Here is an 18,949-nt window from a genome sequence, read left to right as displayed (position 1 = left end):
GTCCCAAAAATGTAGCGGGCCATGTATGGGCTCGTTTCGGGCCGAACATGGGGTCTTGTAATAGACCGGAAGCCGTTGTCGTTGTAGATCCGTTGAGGATCCGTTCTGAAGAGGAAATACATGCTAGGCGGGCCAACAAGAAGAACAAGGGGAAGATGTATCCCGAGGGAAAAGGCAAGGGTAGAATGGAGGAGTGAAGACCTCCATTACCCACTTTATTACTATGTTGTATTATTGTTGTGAGTTTTTATTATGTTGTACTAGCTAGTTATTGTGTGTTTTGTGCTAGTTTTATTATGTGAGGTGTTTTAGTCGACGCCTTAACTTTGACAAGTTGTAGACTCGTCGAGCTTTATTTGTTTTTTGAAATTGTAATCCCTCCCATTATTAATTAAATAAGAGGATTGCTCGTGTCGAAAATCGTGAACGCTCGTTTCTTCCATCCATTTTGTAAAGGCAATTCGATTTGAATCGTCCTAAACGTTTGCACTTGGGAAAGTGGGATTTTTGTAGGAAGGGAGAAAGGCTACTTTTTTGTGTTTTTGTGGGAAAGGGAATGGTTTTCCCTTTCTCTTTTTTTTTGATGGGGATGTTTTTTTTTTTGTATGGTTTCTTTTTGATTATGGGGATGGTTGTATCCTTCTTGTGTAAGAAAGGACTGCCTACGTATCTACCTGAAGAGGTGAAATTAAACCATGCTCGTAGTTCGAAATGTTTTGTAGATTTTGATTGGGTTTTGTGGTTGTATCCCTTATGTATAAGAGGGACTGCCTACGTATCCACCTGAAGAGGTGAAATCAAACCATGCTCGTAGTTCAGGGGGTTTTTGTTTGTTTTAGTGCAAATGGACGTTGCCTTTGACAGATCAAAGGACATTCGAAACGGGCAAGGTGCCGCAACTTAGACTCGATAAAACATGCAATTTCAAATCGGAATGCGTGTGAGGAACTTGACTTGAAAAGGGTTAAGGTGGACGCTAGTTGTAAAACTAGGCTTGGATCGTTGGTTGCTATGGTTCAAGGGTAGTATATCTTAAGTTGATCTAGGTTGGCTGGGTTTGTAAAATCCTTCCCATCTAGGTCACTTAGTCTCATTGTACCTCCCGAAAGTATTTTCTTGACCAGGTATGGCCCGGCCCAGTTAGGTTTGAATTTTCCCCTCGGATCGACGGGCAGCGGTGCTCAGACCGACTTGAGGACCAAGTCGCCCTCCTTGATGTTCCTGGGTTTGACCTTCATGTTGATTGCCCGTTGTATACATCGTTGGTATAGCTGGATGTTGTGCAAGGCGTTGATCCGCCGTTCGTCTATAAAAGTGAGTTGTTCGTACCTTCGGCGGGTCTATTCTGCCTCGGGGACTTGACTCTCCAGTAGGATGCGCAGAGATGGGACCTCTAACTCTACCGGTTGAACTGCCTCCATACCGTATGCTAGGTAGAAGGGCGTGGCGCCTGTCGGTGTTCGAATGGAGGTTCGGTATCCCCAGAGTGCGAATGAGAGCTTGCTCGGCCAATCGCGGTAGTTGTCTTGCATTTTCTTAATAATGGTGACAAGAGTTTTGTTCGCTGCCTCCACCGCTCCATTGGTTTGGGGACGGTAGGGGGATGATCGATGTCGTTTGATCTTGTATTTGTTCAACAAGGCCTGAGTTTCCGCCCGGAAATGAGAGCCTTGATCGCTGATGATTTCATGGGGTACCCTATATCGGCAGATGATGTTGTTCTGGATGAACTTGGCCACTTGTTTGGCGGTCAAGACCGCATATGATTGCGCTTCCACCCATTTGGTGAAGTAGTCGATGGCGACGAGGACGAGACAATGCCCCTTGGTGCCCACCGGGTTAACTTTCCCGATGATGTCGATGCCCCAGGTTGAGAAAGGTCAGGGTGACGTCATGGTGTATCAAAAGGGATGGTGGTATATGTTGTATGTTGGCGAAGATTTGGCAATTGTGGCAATGTTTGACGTAGTTACGACAATCGGCTTCCATGGTGGTCCAGTAGTAACCTAGCCGCATGATTGTTCGGGTAAGCATCATTGCGCTCATGTGAGGGCCACATTCTCCATCGCGGACCTCTCCCATGACTTTTTTGGCTTTGTGATGGTCAATGCAAAGGAGGAGAATCCCTTGGGGTGTTCTTTTTTATAATTGGTCTTGGTTTATCACGAATTGTGATGCAAGTAAACGGATGGCTCTTTGTCCTCTTTGATCAGAGTTGGGAGGGAATTCGTTTTAATTTTGTAGTTGATGATGGCTTGGTACCAAGGTTCATCATGGCTTTCCTCGTCGTTGTTGATGGCACAAATGTGAGCTGGCTCGCTCCTTCTCTCGACACATAGGGGCATCGATGTCATGTCGTCAAGTATGTTGACGAGTGCGGCAAGTTTTGCCAGGGCATCAGCAAATTGATTTTCCTCTTGTGGCAAGTGGAAGTAGTCGATTTGGTCGAAGAACTCGGCCTCTTGATTGATTTTTGCTCGGTAGGGAGTTAAATTGTCACATCGGATTTTCCATAATCCGGACACCTGATTGATAATGAGCAAGGAATCACCGTGGACCCTCGGTCTTTTGATGCCAAGTGTGATGGATGCTTGCAGGCCGATGAGACATGCTTCATATTCAACGGCATTGTGTAGATACCTCGTTTCTGCACCTCTCGCAAACCACCCGGTGATGATTGGGCCACATGTTTGGTACGCGGAACGATTTATGACAGTTTGTAAGTTTATCGTCAAGTGATTGCTTAAATATCAATGTCTACCTCTTAGTTGTCATCTACGTGCCGATACGGTCGTTTTGGCAGTAATTAGAGTACATTTGGAGTCCGGGCCTAAAACCGTCTTCATTTTCTGATAACCGTTAAATCCCGAGTCAGAATGTTCTGGAATGTTCCGGATATTTCTATTCCATATTTTATAAATATTTCACAATCTTTAATCTTTGGTAAACAATTTCCCATAATATTCACATAAGATATTAAGGAAAACCAAATTATTCCGTCCTTCTATAACTCAAACACGGAAATCTTTCTTCCGCAGGAGGAAACCCCTTGGGAACAGACGCAGCAGGTGCTGCGCCTCTTCCAAGAGACGCAATGACTGCTGCGCCTCTTCCCATGTCCTTTTCTGCGTAATTTTCGTATCTTTTTCATATCTTTCCGAGATTCACTTCCAAAGACTCTCCGAAACCCTAATTCCTTCACGTGATTAGTATAAATAGGAGCCTTCGCTCCTCATATTTCTCACGCGAGTGTCCGCCCTTCTCTTCTCCCTTTGCATTCTAGACTTTTGTTCTTACTTTTTGGCGTCTACGTGCTTGAACATTCGACCACGTAAGCTCGGATCCTTCTGAGTACCAGCCTCGTTTGCATGACCGACCAATTTGACCAACTCCACATCAATCAACTTAATTAATCTAATCGTTTTCCTCTTACGAGGGCACTTTAATATTTGCATTATAGTTCGAGTCGAGCATCGCTAATCGATAACTTAGTCCTTCTCGTTTCGTCAAACATGTAAGTCTGAGGGTGTAAATCCTTCTTTTATTTATTGTTATTTTCTTTTTTGTATTCAATTGTAAGGTTCATGTCGAAAATACCAATTAAAACCGATTTCTAAAACCGTGCTTTAAAACCTCTTTTTACGGATTTCCAAAAGACAGACCGTCGAGAAAGGACGCAGCAACTGCTGCGCCTCTTCGAAGGAGCGCAGTTCCTGTTGCGCCTCTTCGTGAGGCTGCCGCAGTTCCTGCTTCCTTTCTTCTTCCTTCGTCCTCTGTAATTCGTTCTTTTGTTTGTTTTCTTTTGTTTCTTATTAATTCTTTGACATAATAGCTTATCATTTCACCTGTATATTATTTATCATCATTAACATGTTTAATTCGTCTTTAAATCCGACTTAAATCCCTTATAATCTCATATTTGCGGGTTTTCGTCATTAAGCTCAATCCGGGTTGTAGAAATTCGATTTGTTCATATCGGGTTTCTGGAATTCGACCTTTGATATATCTTCGTCTGTCTTTTGTCATATTCGTCATTAATTTGTCATTAATTCGTCATGTTTAGTTTATTTCATTCACCCATGTCACTAATCAATCATTGGTTCATGTAATTAATCCGTTATATTCTATCTCATCCATGTTTTGTTGTTTTATGACCTTCATTCACATGTAAATAACCTATTAATCACTTCCATCCGAGTAAATATTATTAATTGATCATTAAATTAACCTACGAACATTAACGATTTGCAGTTCCGGCTTCACAGCCAGAACTCACCCTTGGAACAGACGCAGCAACTGATGCGCCTCTTCCAAAGGGCGCAGTCCTACTGCGCCTGTCCCAGGATGATTTCTGTCTCTGAACTCCCGTTCTTCCTTGACCTAGTTTAATTAGCTTACGTATAATTAACTATTATCCGTATTATCGCCTTAACTTCTGTTCGTTAATTCTTTTGATTCATTCCTTTATTCGTTTTTCCAAAATTATCCGTTTTAAAGGTATTTTCGACATAAATCGCCTAGTCCATTGTAATTATTGTAATTTTCATTATTGTAACTTTCTTTTATTGTATTTATCATATTTCTTGTATCATTTGTATGTTTTCACATGTAATTGAACATTAAATCCTACCTCGACATTAATTGTTTGCTAATTACGTGTCAACCGACTTAGTTAAATTCACATGCTAGGATTAATACTTGGATGTTGCATTGCATGCATATAATCGACGATATATCGAGTATAGATGATATCCCTAATCATTAGTAGAGGCCGCTATCGAGGCGGGCGGGATTAGGTGTTCGATCAAAAGAGCTTCCTAATACGTACCCTCACCCCTTACTCCAGATCTCTGTGAACATCCGTGTTCATTGGCATCCACGAGAGTCATTCTAGACATAGAATGCTAAGGGTAACGATTGCTTGGTGTTCATGTATCTACTTTGTGTCTTGACATGGCACAAGGTCTTCGAACGGTTCCAATTTCCCATAAAAATTGGTGGCGACTCCAACAAAAATGCAAACGCTTGTTCTCTTCCTCCCAAGCGCCCCCGTGGGCCCCCGCTGTCCACAGTTTGGCGACTCCGCTGGGGATAATACACTTACGTGTAGCCAAGGGTGAAACTTGAACAAGGTTAGGGAATAGTTTATACAAGACAATTGTCGGTTTTCATAACTCGGTCTTCCTAGACCGTTTCATTCGGCCTTCCTAGGCCCAACCCAACCCAGTTGACCAATCGTCCCATCTAGACGGTCCTAATTCTTATTTGGGCCTAAGGATGGATAGCGATTGACGTTATCCATACCATGATGCTTACTCTTGTTTGTATCAAGGGCCTTCACTACTTGAGGAAATGGACTAGGAATCGGCCTTACTCTTGTTTGGTACGAGCCTCTCCACAGACTTCGAGTTTGATTGTTCGGTATGGCAACCCACCCTTTAAACCAAAACCCTTTTAAATGCACTCAGCATCCCGTTATAATGCTTGTATAAATGTTTGTACCTTACGTGATCACCATTTCTAAACTAAACCATGACGATTTTTTGCAAAAATCAAAACCCTTTTTTTAATCAAAATTTCGAAAAAGGCCATTGGATTAGTGCAAAACCCAGTCGAAACTCTGTCCATTTGTCGAGTCAAAATTCGGGCCACAAGCCCATTTCAAAACCTCACTTCGAGTCCACTCCTACAACTACACTATAGTTGACTAGGATACACATTTTCAAAATTTTGTCCTTTCTTCAAAGCTCACTCAACACAAGTGGCACACACCCACTTCACGAGTCAAAACATTTCTTTTTTAGCAAGTGTGTTAGAATGGTCGACCGTGTTTTGATTCGTCATCGACATCTTATCCAGTTTTCAAGATGCTTGGAACCAGCGAAACAAACCTCCACCAACTTCAAGATGGTAATGATCGAATCCTAGCCGCACTAGCTCAAATCCATGTTACTCAAGACCAAGTGTATGATCGCCTTGACACCATCGAGGGTCGGATCTACGCCGTAGAGGGGAGATTGTCTCCTCATGAAAGTGAAGTAGTAGGTGACTACGCGAGTGAATCCAAGGACGAAAATCCTCCCATGGGACTAACTGTAGCTGAGAAAAGACTCCAATACTTAGAGGAGCAATTGATGTACCTTAAAGGAGATGACATTTATAGGGAGAATAATCGTAAGTATGAGGCCGTCAATTCCAAATTGCCAACCAACTTCAATATGACGGATATCCCTAAATTCAAGGGGCACGAAAACCCTTTGAACCACATCCGTGCCTTCAAGGATTACATGTCTATCAAAGGCATCAAACCCGAGATGTTCTTAAGGATCTTTCCTTCATCTCTTGACACCATCCCAAAGCAATGGTTCTACTCTTTAGAGCACAAGAAGATCGCTACTTGGGAAGATGCCGCGATCGAGTTTGATAAGCAATATGCGGATAATGCCGAGATCCAAGTTAACATGCGCACTCTAGAGGTTCTTACCCAAAATGACAAAGTAGGATTCATCGACTTCCTAAGTAGGTGGAGGAAGACTAGTACCTGTGGACAGCGGGCCGCCCACGGGGGCGCTTGGAGTGAAGGGGCTCGAAAACAAGCGTTTGCATTTGTATGGAGTCGCCACCAATTTTTATGGGAAATTGGAACCGTTCGAGTACCTCGTGTCATGTCAAGACACAAAGTAGTGACATGAACACTAAGCAATCGTTACCCTTAGCATTCTATGTCTAGAATGACTCTCGTGGATGCCAATGAACACGGGTGCTCACGGAGATCTGGAGTAAGGGGTGAGGGTACGTATTAGGAAGCTCTTTTGATCGAACACCTAATCCCGCCCGCCTCGATAGCGGCCTCTACTAATGATTAGGGAAGTTATTCGTACTCAATATATCGTCGGCTATATGCATGCAATGCAACATCCATAGATTAATCCTAGCATGTGAGAAATTAACTAAGTCGGTTAACATGTAATTAGCACACAATTGGGGTCGAAGTAAGATTTTAATGTTCATTTACATGTGAAAACATACGAATGAAAGGAATACAATAACTATGAATTACAATAATGAGAATTACATTAATTACAACGGAATAGGCGATTTATGTCGAAAATACCAATAAAACGGATGATTTGATAAAACGAATAAAAGAATAAAATTACGAACAGGAATTAGCGATATTACGAATATTAGTTAATTAATACGCAAACTAAACAAACTAGGTCAAGGCAGAAAAGGAGTTCAGGGACAGAAGTCGTCCTGGAACAGGCGCAGCAGACACTGCGCCCTTTGGAAGAGGCGCAGCAGACGCTGCGTCTGTTCCAAGGACGAATTCTGGCTGTGAAGCCGGAACTGCAATTGTTAATGTCAATTGATGAATTTAATGGATTGATTTAATTATTTACTCGGATGAAAGTGATTTAACATATTAATTACATATGATTAAGGTCATAAAAGCAGTAAAGCATGAATGAGACGGATGCAAACGAATTAATTATGTGAAGGGTCGATGTTAATGAATGAATCCCCTATTGAAATCGATTAACCGACATTAGATACGATGAATTAATGACGAATATGACAAAAGACAGATTAAAACTATATCAAAGACGAATTCCAGAAACTCAATATGAACAAATTGAATCTCTAAAATCCGGGTTTGAATTTAATGACGAAAACCCGTAAATATGAATTATAAGGGATTTAAGTCGGACTTGACGACTAATTAAGCATGAATGATGAATTATATACATATACATATGATTTATGAATTATCATGGTGAAGAATTAAAAGAACAAAACAAAAGAAATAAAATTTGATGCGAATCACAGAGAACGGAGGAAGAAGAAAAGAGGCAGGAACTGCGGCAGCCTCACGAAGAGGCGCAGCAGGTGCTGCGCTCCTTTGAAGAGGCGCAGCAGTTGCTGCGTCTTTTCTCGGCGTCTGTCTACTGGAAATCAGCAAAAACAGGTTTTAAAAGACGGTTTTAGAAATCGGTTTTAAATGGTACTTTCGACATAAACCTTACAATGATGATTACAATAAATAAATACAATAAATAAAAGGAAATTAATACACCCTCAGACTTACATGTTGACGGAACGAGAAGAACTAAGAAGATCGATTAGTGAAGCTCGACGCGAATGCAAGGAAAGAGTGCCCTCGTAAGAGGAAAACGATTTAACAAGTTGATTAATTAGATTGATTGAGTGTAGTGGTCAAATTGGTCGGTCATGCAACGGAGAGGCTGGTACCCGGAAAGATCCGAGCTTACGTGGTCGGAAGTCCAAGCACGTAGGCGCCAATTAGTAAGAACGAAGTCTAGAATGCAAAGGGAGAAGAGAAGGGCGGACACTCGCGTGAGAAATATGAGGAACGAAAGCTCCTATTTATACTAATCACGTGAAGGAATAGGGTTTCGGAGACTCTTTGGAAGTGAATCTCGGAAAGATATAAAAAAGATACGTAAATCATGCAAAGAAGGGCCTGGGAAGAGGCGCGGCAGCCACTTCTCTCTTGGAAGAGGCGCAAAGACACTCTTGCGTCTGTTCCCGTGGGTTTCCTCCGCTAAGAAAGATTTCCGCGTTTTAGTTATGGTAGGACGGATTTAATTTGATTATCTTTTGAATATTACGGGATATTGTTTGCCAAAAGATAAAATTTGATAAATATGGAATAGAAATATCCGGAACATTCCGAACATTCGACTCGGGATTTAACAACTATCGAAAAATAGAGACGGTTTTTGACCCGGACTCCGAATGTACTCTAATTACTGCCAAAACGACCGTATCGGCACGTAGATGACAACTAAGAGGTTGACATTTATATTTGAGCAATCACTTGACGATAAACTTACGAACTGTCACTAATCGTTCCGCGAATCAAACATGCGGCCCAATCATCACCGGGTGGTTTTGCGAGGGTGCGAAACGAGGTGTCTGAGCCCCACTTTGAATGAGGCTTGGACAAGGCGAAAGTCAAAGTATAGCCATCAGGTCAATCGAAGATTACAACTGGCGACTATGGCGACGCAAGGCGGCTCAAGGGGTCGAGCCAAGGACACATCGTCGGGAACATTTTAGAGTCTGTCGACTATCGGGGAGGGTCGTTTAAAGTCCATTAGACTACGTAAGGAGGCTCGCCAGCCATAAGAAGAGATCATACCTGAGACTTAATCCAACTTCGCGGGGAATAAGAGATATTGAAAATAGCAGGACGTCAGTAGAAACTGCTGGGGAAATCCGCTTGCGTCAGTCTCGAGCGAACCTTGGCGAAATTTGGAAGTTGAATCTGCTTGCGTCGGTCTCAAGCGAACTCTTGTTGGGGAACATATCGACGATTAGGAACATCTTGACCGTCGTAGGGGAAACTTTGAATGAGCAGCACTGCAAAATACTACTGCGCCGGATAAAATAATTGAGCAATACTGCGAAATACTGCTGCGCGGGATAAAATGATTGAGCAATACTGCGAAATACTGCTGCGCGGGATAAAATGATTGAGCAATACTGCGAAATACTGCTGCGCGGGATAAAATGAATTCGGACAATACTACAAAATACTGTCGCACTGGGTAAAATGCGGGTCGGAACGAAAGGAAATCGTTGAAACGGACCAAAGTGATAAAATGTCATCGAGGAAGAGGCGCACCAAAGATGGGCCCACGAATAACGAACTCATAACGGATTTTTGAAAATCCACCAGGAGGGAAACAAAGGAAGAGGCGCAGCAAGAGCTGCGTCTCTTGGAAGAGGCGCAGCACCTGCTGCGTCTGTTCCCCAATTCAGCGATTCTGCGTAAAAACGCGAAATCAGAAGGGTTTTATTTCATTATTTCGAAACACAAATCCTTCAATTTCTCTCTCAAATATTCACCATTTCTATCAAGGTTGGATTCAAAAGCTTGCTTAAAATATGACTAATCGAGGTATGTGTTTTAATCTAGCATTAATCTTCCATATTTGTCGAATTTTGAGCCGCGAACATTAGGGTTTCCGACCCTTTTGATCGAAAATTTGGGGCTTCTCCCCCAAATGGATTTGTCATGCCAAATTGACACTAGAAATGAGTAGTAGGCACTGTTAGGAACATAACCATGTATTTACTTCGAATTTTCATCAAGTTTTGAGCCCTTGAGCGAATTTTGAGACGGTTGCACAGCTAGATCATAAATTGCTTCGAAAATGGCCTTAGGATCGCCCATTTGCGATGAAATTTGATATTAGGGACCCTTGGATGATGGGTAAACTTCCTACCATCTCGGAAGTTTGGTTGGTGACAACTTTTGCAGGACACCTTTTAGGGCATAATCGTCGTTATAGCGAAATGCTGCCGAATTTTCGACTCGAACTCGGAACTAGGCTTTGACTTGGGCTTGACTTGACTCAATTCATCACATGAGTGATTGATTTGGTGGGAATATGGCCGAGGATGGCCAGAAAGGGGCGATTTCTGGGCCTTGAAGGCTCGAAATACTACTTAACAAAGGCTTGTCATCATGTGATGCGGCCTGGATTTGCTTTAATCGTTGCAGGTGACGATGCTTCTACTTCCGGGAGAGATCCCATGGATATAGACGCTCTTTGTTGTTGAGGAGGCTTTAGAGCAGGCCTTCACCGCTGCGGTGATGGCTGCTGCAGAGGAGGTCCCCGAGGAGGAGGCTGCTGACGAGGAGGAGATTCCGAGACGGGCCCACCTCGGACGAGGGGGTCGCCAGCTGAGAGGTGCTCCTGCGTGGGCTGAGACCTGGGAGAGTAGGCACCTTGTGTGGGCTGCAGAGGGTCACTTGTCCTACAGGACGGTGAAGAGCTTGGTGAATAGGAATTCCCTAACTCATTACCCATCCTTTTCTATTTTGTTCAAATCTCTTTCAAATTCAATTCAAAACTAAAGATAGCTTTGTTTCAAATCATAATAGGAGGCCGGGAACATCCGGTCGTTCTCGGGTATACGACGAATGATGGAGCATTACGAGCTAGCGGTCGGAGGAGGAGAGGGCCATGATCGAGCGCGGAGCGTTCGGTCCTCTGGTGCAGGTCTGGAGGGACATCGTGAAGAGGAAGTTGCGGGCCAACCTTAGCCTGGTCCGTGCTTTCTTGGATCGATTCTGGGACACGACTTCCACTTTTCACCTGCCTTTCGGTGAGGTGGGGGTCACCTTGGAGGATTACGGCATGATTTCTGGTCTGCCGTGCGGGACTGAGGAGATGACGTGGCCGGAGACTGGCATGAGGGCGGATTCGGCCGAGGCGAGGAGGTTGATCGGCTGGAACCTGTCGCCGAAGGTCTGTTGCGTGCGGGTTTGGTACCCAGTACCTATGTTCGAGATTACTTTGCGGGGAAGACCCCGGCATCGGTGGTGATCGATGGGAGGGAGACGGCTCCTCCTCCTTGTACAGCCGAGCAGAGGGCTCGTCTGTGGCTTTGGTGGTTCTTGTCTTCGATCTACCTCGGAGACAAGGGTGAGAGGCTGTCGACGAAGCTTCTTCCCTTTCTTTCTGACTTGAGTTCCCTAGGGCGCTGGGACTGGGTCACTGCTGGTTTTGCGGTCCTCATCCGCTTTATGAGGGCCATGGTTCGTCCGGAGTTGATGGAGAAGGGGACTTCTCCTGGCGCTGTCGGACCTGGACTACTGTTGGAGGTATGAACCTTCCTTTAGATCAACGTAAATTCCTTTCTTTTATCAAAGATCAAAAGATCGTCATTGACTATTCTGTTTTATAGGCGTGGGTGTACTCCTACTTTCCGGGCCTCGCGCCCAAGAGGACGGAGCCGTTGGAGAGGGCCTATCCCGTGGTGAGGGATTGGGTCATGTGCCGGACGAAGAGCAAGCGTTCTTCTCACAACGTCTACCGGCGGGATGTGAACGCCCTTCAGCTGAGCAGCGTGAGTATCCCATTTGTATTCATTCATATTTTTGCTTTAACCTGATCATAGGAATGATCTTTGCCTTCATATTGTCGCAAAGGGGTGCCCCGGACCTTGGGCGGAGTACGCTAGAGCGCCTCCTTTTGTTCTTGAGATCCTTCGTCCTAGGAGCTCGAGTCGAGCTTTCTTTGTTGTGGACGTCGATGGGTCTGTATGGTATCTGGGCGAGCGGTTAGCACGTCAGTGCTTTCGGGGCGCGTTGACGGTTCCCGTCGATCCTCCTAGGACGATGTTCAGGGAGCCTTCCGAGGCTGAGAGGGAGGCGGACTTGGCCGGTGTCGGTGGCGACGACCTTCTTCTCCCTGAGGAGGATTACTCGGCGTTCCTTTACGGGAGGTTGGCCTATTGGCCGGTAGTGGTGAGTATCCTTTGTTTCCTTGTTGATTTGATTTTGAAAATTACGACGGAGGACCATCGATTAACGAGAGTCGTTTTGTCTTTGCAGGAGGTTGAGGCGGCGGGCATCGAGCCCCCAGAGTACCCCGAGACTCTCGAGTACACTGACGCTACTGGGAGGACGACGATCTCCGAGTTACGTGACTTTGACGTAGCTGTGACGGATGCTGGCCTAGATGACTGGCAGCATCTGATTCGGAGGGTGAGTTCCCATTTTGCATAGTTTTCGTGCAAGAACACATTTGACTGAATTTGTTTAATTTGCTGAGAATTTCCTTTTGAAATGCAGGTCGCGCCATCTCGGTTCGTGGCACTATGGAGGGTGGCCAACCGGCTACGAGCTACGGCCATTGAGGCACTCGTCGGCGGTCGTGGTCGTCAGGTATGAACCTTTATACCCATTTTTCGATCTTCTTTTTTTTTTGATTTTTGGTTTTCCAATTGAGTTGATTGACATGAGCCAATTCGTTGCTGTTTGCAGGGTGACCGCGAGTCAGGACGAGAGTTGGCCCAGGCTCGGGAGGAGACGGCTCGCTTGTCGAGGGAGCTCGAGTTTCGGGATGCCGAGATCGCTGCTCTTATGGCGAGGGTTGCCGAGCTGGAGGGCGCCCAGCAGTAGCTTGTGTAGTTTTGTAGACTTGTACATCTGATTTTGAACATTGTTGGACTTGGTTTTGGGCGCAAGCCCGATTCTGGATCTGGATTTGTTTGGGGCGAAGCCCCCAGTTGCTTGTACATTTGTACCTTGTTCGGGGTGCAAGCCCCCAGTTTGCTTGTATATTTGCTTTTTGTTGTATATACGACGGCCTGCGTGCCTTTGCTGCTGGGTTGTTTGTTTGTACCTGCAGGTTAGTTCTTGAACAGGTTTTGGTAGACAACGGTTTACGCCGTCATGCTGCCGGAATTTACATAGAAAAATCATGCAGCACATACATTTTATATACACATAAGGCCTTTAATTAGTGCAAAACGCAAAATGAGACTCGAAAGGACGCAGAAAATGCAAAAATTTTGTCGAAATGACCGGACGGTAGGGAGGGCTACCCCCTTAAAAAAAGAAAAAAAAGAAATCTATAAGTTAGAAAATAGAAATTAAGAAAATGAAATAATTAAGGAAATGTTTGAAATAAAAAAATAAAAAAAAGAATTAAAATGATAACTAAATGTAAAAGTGTGAGAAAAAAAATGGCGGAGAATGTCGATGTCGCCTCGAAATGCGCGCCCGCGAATTTAGGAAACCTGAGGCATGGTAATTTTCTCGGATTTACCAAAATAAAGTCCCGTAGGAATAGGAAATTATTCGATATAGGATTAGGAAAGATCCAAACACGGAAATCACAGAAAGCTAGGCTGGGGAAGAGGCGCAGCATGAGCTGCGTCCCTTTGAAGAGGCGCAGCAGTCTTTGCCCCGTTCCTGCAGTCGGTTCTGACGGATTTTTGGAAACAGCAATTCGTATAAATAGAAGCGTCGCCGAATCTTTAAATTATATAATTCTTCCGTCTCTTCTTCGTCGCCTTACATAAAATTCTCAAAACAAATTTTCAAGAGAAAATTATCATCATGAATACTTTGGAGGTCCGTTTGAAGGAATGGACTAATGAATTCTCAAACATTGAGAAACATGATATGGGTGCTTATAACCTTGGGTCTTTGTTGAGTTTGAAACTCATTAAAGTTGTAAAGCCGTTCTTGGATGCTTGCCTTGATTATTGGGATCCAAATTATCATGTTTTTGCGTTCCCAGGAGGTGATATTTGTCCTTTTCCAGAGGAATTTGCTGCTATTGGCGGGTGGGACCCTGAACATCTACCTGTCATCCCTTCTACTGCTCAAGGGTATAAGAGCAAATTTAGAGATTTGCTTGGACTTACTAGACTCGAGGTGGATCGCCTTGTTACTCCGAAAGGCGTGCGGATGTTGGATTTTATAGATCGATTCATCAACAGGGCCGACCCTACTGTCTCCTACGTTGCTAGAAGGAGAGCGTTTGGCTTCTGTTTGCTTCATGTATATGTCTTTCAGGGACATGTTGACGAAGAACTGCGAGGTGATCCCCGTCTATTGGGCCTTATTGAGCAAATGGAGCTGCGCAGGAGCCCAGCTTGTCTGTGCTTAGGGGAGATTATCTTGGGCTTGGATAATAGGAAATCCAACCGCGATCTTCCATTTTTGGGGAGTCCCGTCATTCTACAGGTAAAAGACACTTTTTTCTTTTTTTTCCTTTTTTTTTTTTTTTTGTTTTTCTTTTTTTTTTTTTTTTTTTTTTTTTTTTTTTTTTTTTTTTTTTTTTTTTTTTTTTCGCGTTTTTGGGTGTCTAATACCTGTTTTGGTAGGTTTGGCTCATGGAACGGCTCCGATTGCTCGAGCCCCCAGTTCATGCACTTTCCTATCATGCCCGTATGATTTCGATGAGGACACGGCTGTACATGGTGGACTTCACCCGGGTCTGCGACTATTGGAAGAACAAGTCAAGACCGATGACGGCCCTTTGATCGGGTGGGTTGTACCGTGGTGGCACCTCAAGTCTGTCACTGGGGTGTCTTCTTTAGATCCCACTAGGTCCGTGCGCATCCCTGGATTGGAGTTTATGGTGTGCATCTTTCCTGAGAGGTTGATGAGGCAAGTTGGGTTGAAGCAGATGATCCCTAGGCTTGACACCGTCCCGCAGACTGCTATGGCGTTGACTACCGAGAGCCGAAGAGAGTGGGCTATGAAATGGGCCCAAAGAAACATGTGGTTCCTGAGCTTCTCCGCCAATGCTTTGTGGGTGTCGGACTCTTATCTGAGGTGGAGAAAGGCTGCAACTTCGGAAGAGCGCGAAAGACTGAGGAAGCGTGAGCCCGTTGATTACAAGGTGCGCGAGGGAGAGAAAGAGAAAGAGAAGCATCGATCAAGGAGAAGAAGAAGCCGGGTTTCAAGTCATTCATCCTTCGAAGAAATCAAAGACTACTCTGTCGCGAGAGATGGTGGTTGACAAGAATGGGAGAGTCGGGGCCTCGAGAAAGACCGTTGGTGATTAGGTCTGAAGTGGTGCAAGAGCGCCCGGCTCGAGGTCGTGACAAGAAATATGACAAGAACGACAAGGGCAAGGGAAAGATGGAGGAATAGCCCAAGTCTTAGTTATTATTATTTGATTATTATTATTATTGTTGTAATAAAAAGGAGGGATTTTTAGAATCCTAGCCTATCTATTTTTATTATTTGTCGTACTATTATTATTAGAAAATGGATGAATAAATAAATAAAAAAAGGTTAAATGGTTATGAAACCGTTGGCATTTTCTTTAATTATCCTTGTCGAATTTCAAATGCAATGCAAATGTCCTTCTATTTACATTTTAAATATAGTTGTGGGTTGAATCCCGTGAAGGATTGCCTACGTATTCACTTAAAGAAAGCGAAATCAAACCCTTGCGCGTAGTTCGAGTAAATGTAAAAGAATAATTGTTCGAAGCAAGAGCTTGTAATGAACATAGAAAACAAGCATGAGCTTTACTTACTCTGGAGGTGCGAATTCAGTTTGTTTGATGATATGAGGATGACAAGTTTGCCAAGATGCAAGAGCATAGTGACATTCAAATAGGCCAGGGGCCGTTTATTTAGTGCCACAAGAGCGACACGTGGGTTTACGCGAGGCGCGTTTCTGTTCTATCCTAGGCATAGTATCGTTTCAGTTGGTCGAGATTTGTGGGGTTTGAAAACTCATTTCCATCCAGTCTGTGATTCTAACCGCACCCCACAGGGAGTATGGATTTGACTAGATATGGTCCGGCCCAATTAGGTTTGAATTTCCCCCTCGGGTCGACAGGTAAAAGAGCTCTAACCGATTTGAGTACTAAGTCTCCTTCTTTGATGTTTCTTGGCCTAACTCTTTTGTTGAAAGCTCGTTTTATACGTGCTTGGTATGTTTGGACATTATGTAAGGCACGTAGCCTGCGTTCATCCAGGAGGATGAGTTCTTCATATCTATCCCTTTTCCAATCGGCTTCCGGGATTTGACTTTCTAGCAGAATACGCAAGGATGGTATTTCTAGCTCGACTGGTTGTACGGCTTCCATGCCGTAGGTCAAATAGAAAGGAGTAGCCCCAGTGGGCGTCCTGACTGATGTACGATACCCCCACAAAGCGAAGGGTATTTTGCTTGGCCAATCTCTATAATTGTCAGTCATTTTCTTGAGGATTGTGACGACATTCTTGTTAGCCGCTTCTACCGCGCCGTTAGTCTGTGGTCTATAGGGCGAGGAATGGTGATGCTTGATCTTGTACTTGGCTAGCAATTGTTCGGTTTCGGCTTGGAAGTGGGACCCATTATCGCTAATGATCTCATGTGGGCAACCATATCGGCAGATGATGTTATTCTGTATGAATTTGGCCACGTTTTTGGCCGTAAGAGCGGTGTAGGAAGCCGCTTCCACCCACTTGGTGAAGTAGTCAATTGCTACTAGGATGAAACAGTGACCTCCTGTTCCGGCTGGGGTTATTTTCCCAATTATGTCAATTCCCCATGCGGAGAATGGCCAAGGAGATGTCATTGTATAGAGCAACGAAGGAGGGACGTGTTGTACGTTCCCGAAGATTTGACAGTTGTGGCAATGCCTCACATATTTGATGCAATCGGATTCCATTGTGGTCCAATAGTACCCTAGACGTGTGATTTTCTTTGCCATCATAGGTCCACTCATGTGAGGACCGCATTCTCCGTCGTGGACTTCTTCCATCACTTTTCGTGCCTGTGAATGATCAAGGCAACGTAGGACTACACCAAGAGGTGTTCTTTTGTACAACTCTCCTTGCATTAGGATGTATTGGGAAGCTAGTAGGCGTATAGCTCGTTGTCCCCTTTTGTCCATTTCTCATGGATAGGTACCGTTAAGTTTGAAGTTTAGGATTGCTTGGAACCAGGGTTCTTGTGCGATTTCTTCTTCATCGGTAATCTGATGGACATACGCCGGCTCCGACCGTCGTTCAATACACAAAGGCATTTCCATCATGTAGTCTGGCATATTTATCAAAGATGCAAGTTTCGCGAGAGCGTCTGCAAATTGATTTTCTTCTCGAGGTAGGTGTAAGTAGGTTACATGATCAAAGAATTGAGCCACTTGGTCTATCCTGGCTGATAGGGTGCTAGGCTTTCACTTTGGATTTTCCAGGATCCCGTAACTTGGTTGATGATCAGTGACGAATCCCCATGCACTCGTAGGTTTTTGATACCTAAGCTTACTGCCGCTTGTAGTCCAATGAGACAAGCTTCATACTCTGCAGCGTTATTTGTCACCTCGAAGTCGAGTTTGACAGCAATCGGTGTATGCTCACCTTCAGGAGAAATGAGCAATACTCCTATCCCAAATCCTCTTAGGTTTGATGCTCCATCAAAGTATAGATCCCAAGAGTCTACATCAGTTTGAAGTATATTCTCGTCGGGAAATGACCAAGTATCTATGGTTTGTGCGTCGTTGATGGGATTTTCTGCGAAGAATTCGGCGACGGCGCGACCCTTTATTACTTTCAGTGGCACATATTTGAGGTCAAATTCGGAGAGCATCATGGTCCATCTCGCCAGACGTCCGTTGAGAACGGGTTTCTCGAAGAGGTATTTGACTGGATCCATTTTGGAGAATATCTTGACAGAGTAGCTAAGCATGTAATGACGTAGCTTCTTTGTTGCCCACACAAGAGCGAGGCATGTCTTTTCGAGTTGTGAATATTTGCACTCGTATTCCAAGAACTTCTTACTTAGATAGTAAATAGCTCTTTCTTCACTTCCTACAGTTTGAGCTAGCATAACACCCATGGCAGTTTCAGTTACTGTGAGATATAAACCAAGAGGTTGATCTCGTTGTGGTGGCACGAGCACTGGTGGTTTAGCCAATATCTCCTTGATTCTGTCGAATGCCTTTTGACAGTCGTTGTCCCACATGGTGTGGTCTGTTTTCTTGAGCTTCTTGAAGATAGGCTCGCAAATCATCGTAAGTTTCGATATGAATCGACTTATGTATTGCACTTTTCCCAGGAATCCTCGACTTCTTTTTCTCGTTTGAGGTTGTGGCATTTCAATCAGAGCTTTGATTTTGGAAGGATCTATTTCTATGCCTCGTTGACTAACGACGTATCCTAGGAGTTTGCCGGATGTCACCCCGAATGTGCATTTTTGAGGGTTGAGTCTCATATTGTACTTCCGTAGCCTTGCGAAGAACTTGCGAAGGTTCGCAATATGTCCCTCTCTTTCCTTGGATTTGACAATCATGTCGTCTACATATACCTCGACTTCTTTATGCATCATGTCATGTAGAAGTGTAGTCGCGGTGCGTTGGTATGTAGCTCCGGCGTTGATCAATCCGAACGGCATTACTGTATAGCAATAGGTTCCCCATTGGGTGACGAACGCGGTCTTATGCATGTCTTCCATGGCCATTTTGATTTGGTTATAACCCGCATATCCATCCATGAAGGATAGTAATGCGTGGTCTGCGATGTGTCCACCAATATGTCGATGTGAGGTAGAGGGAAGTCGTCTTTTGGGCTTGCTTTGTTCAAATCCCTAAAGTCAACACAAACTCGGATTCTCCCATCCTTTTTGGGTACGGGTACTATGTTGGCTACCCAGTCAGAATACTCGGAAACTTTG

This window comes from Silene latifolia, chromosome X (assembly GCF_048544455.1).
Source record: "Silene latifolia isolate original U9 population chromosome X, ASM4854445v1, whole genome shotgun sequence".
Classification (NCBI taxonomy): Eukaryota; Viridiplantae; Streptophyta; class Magnoliopsida; order Caryophyllales; family Caryophyllaceae; genus Silene; species Silene latifolia.
This window is presented reverse-complemented; position numbering follows the sequence as displayed.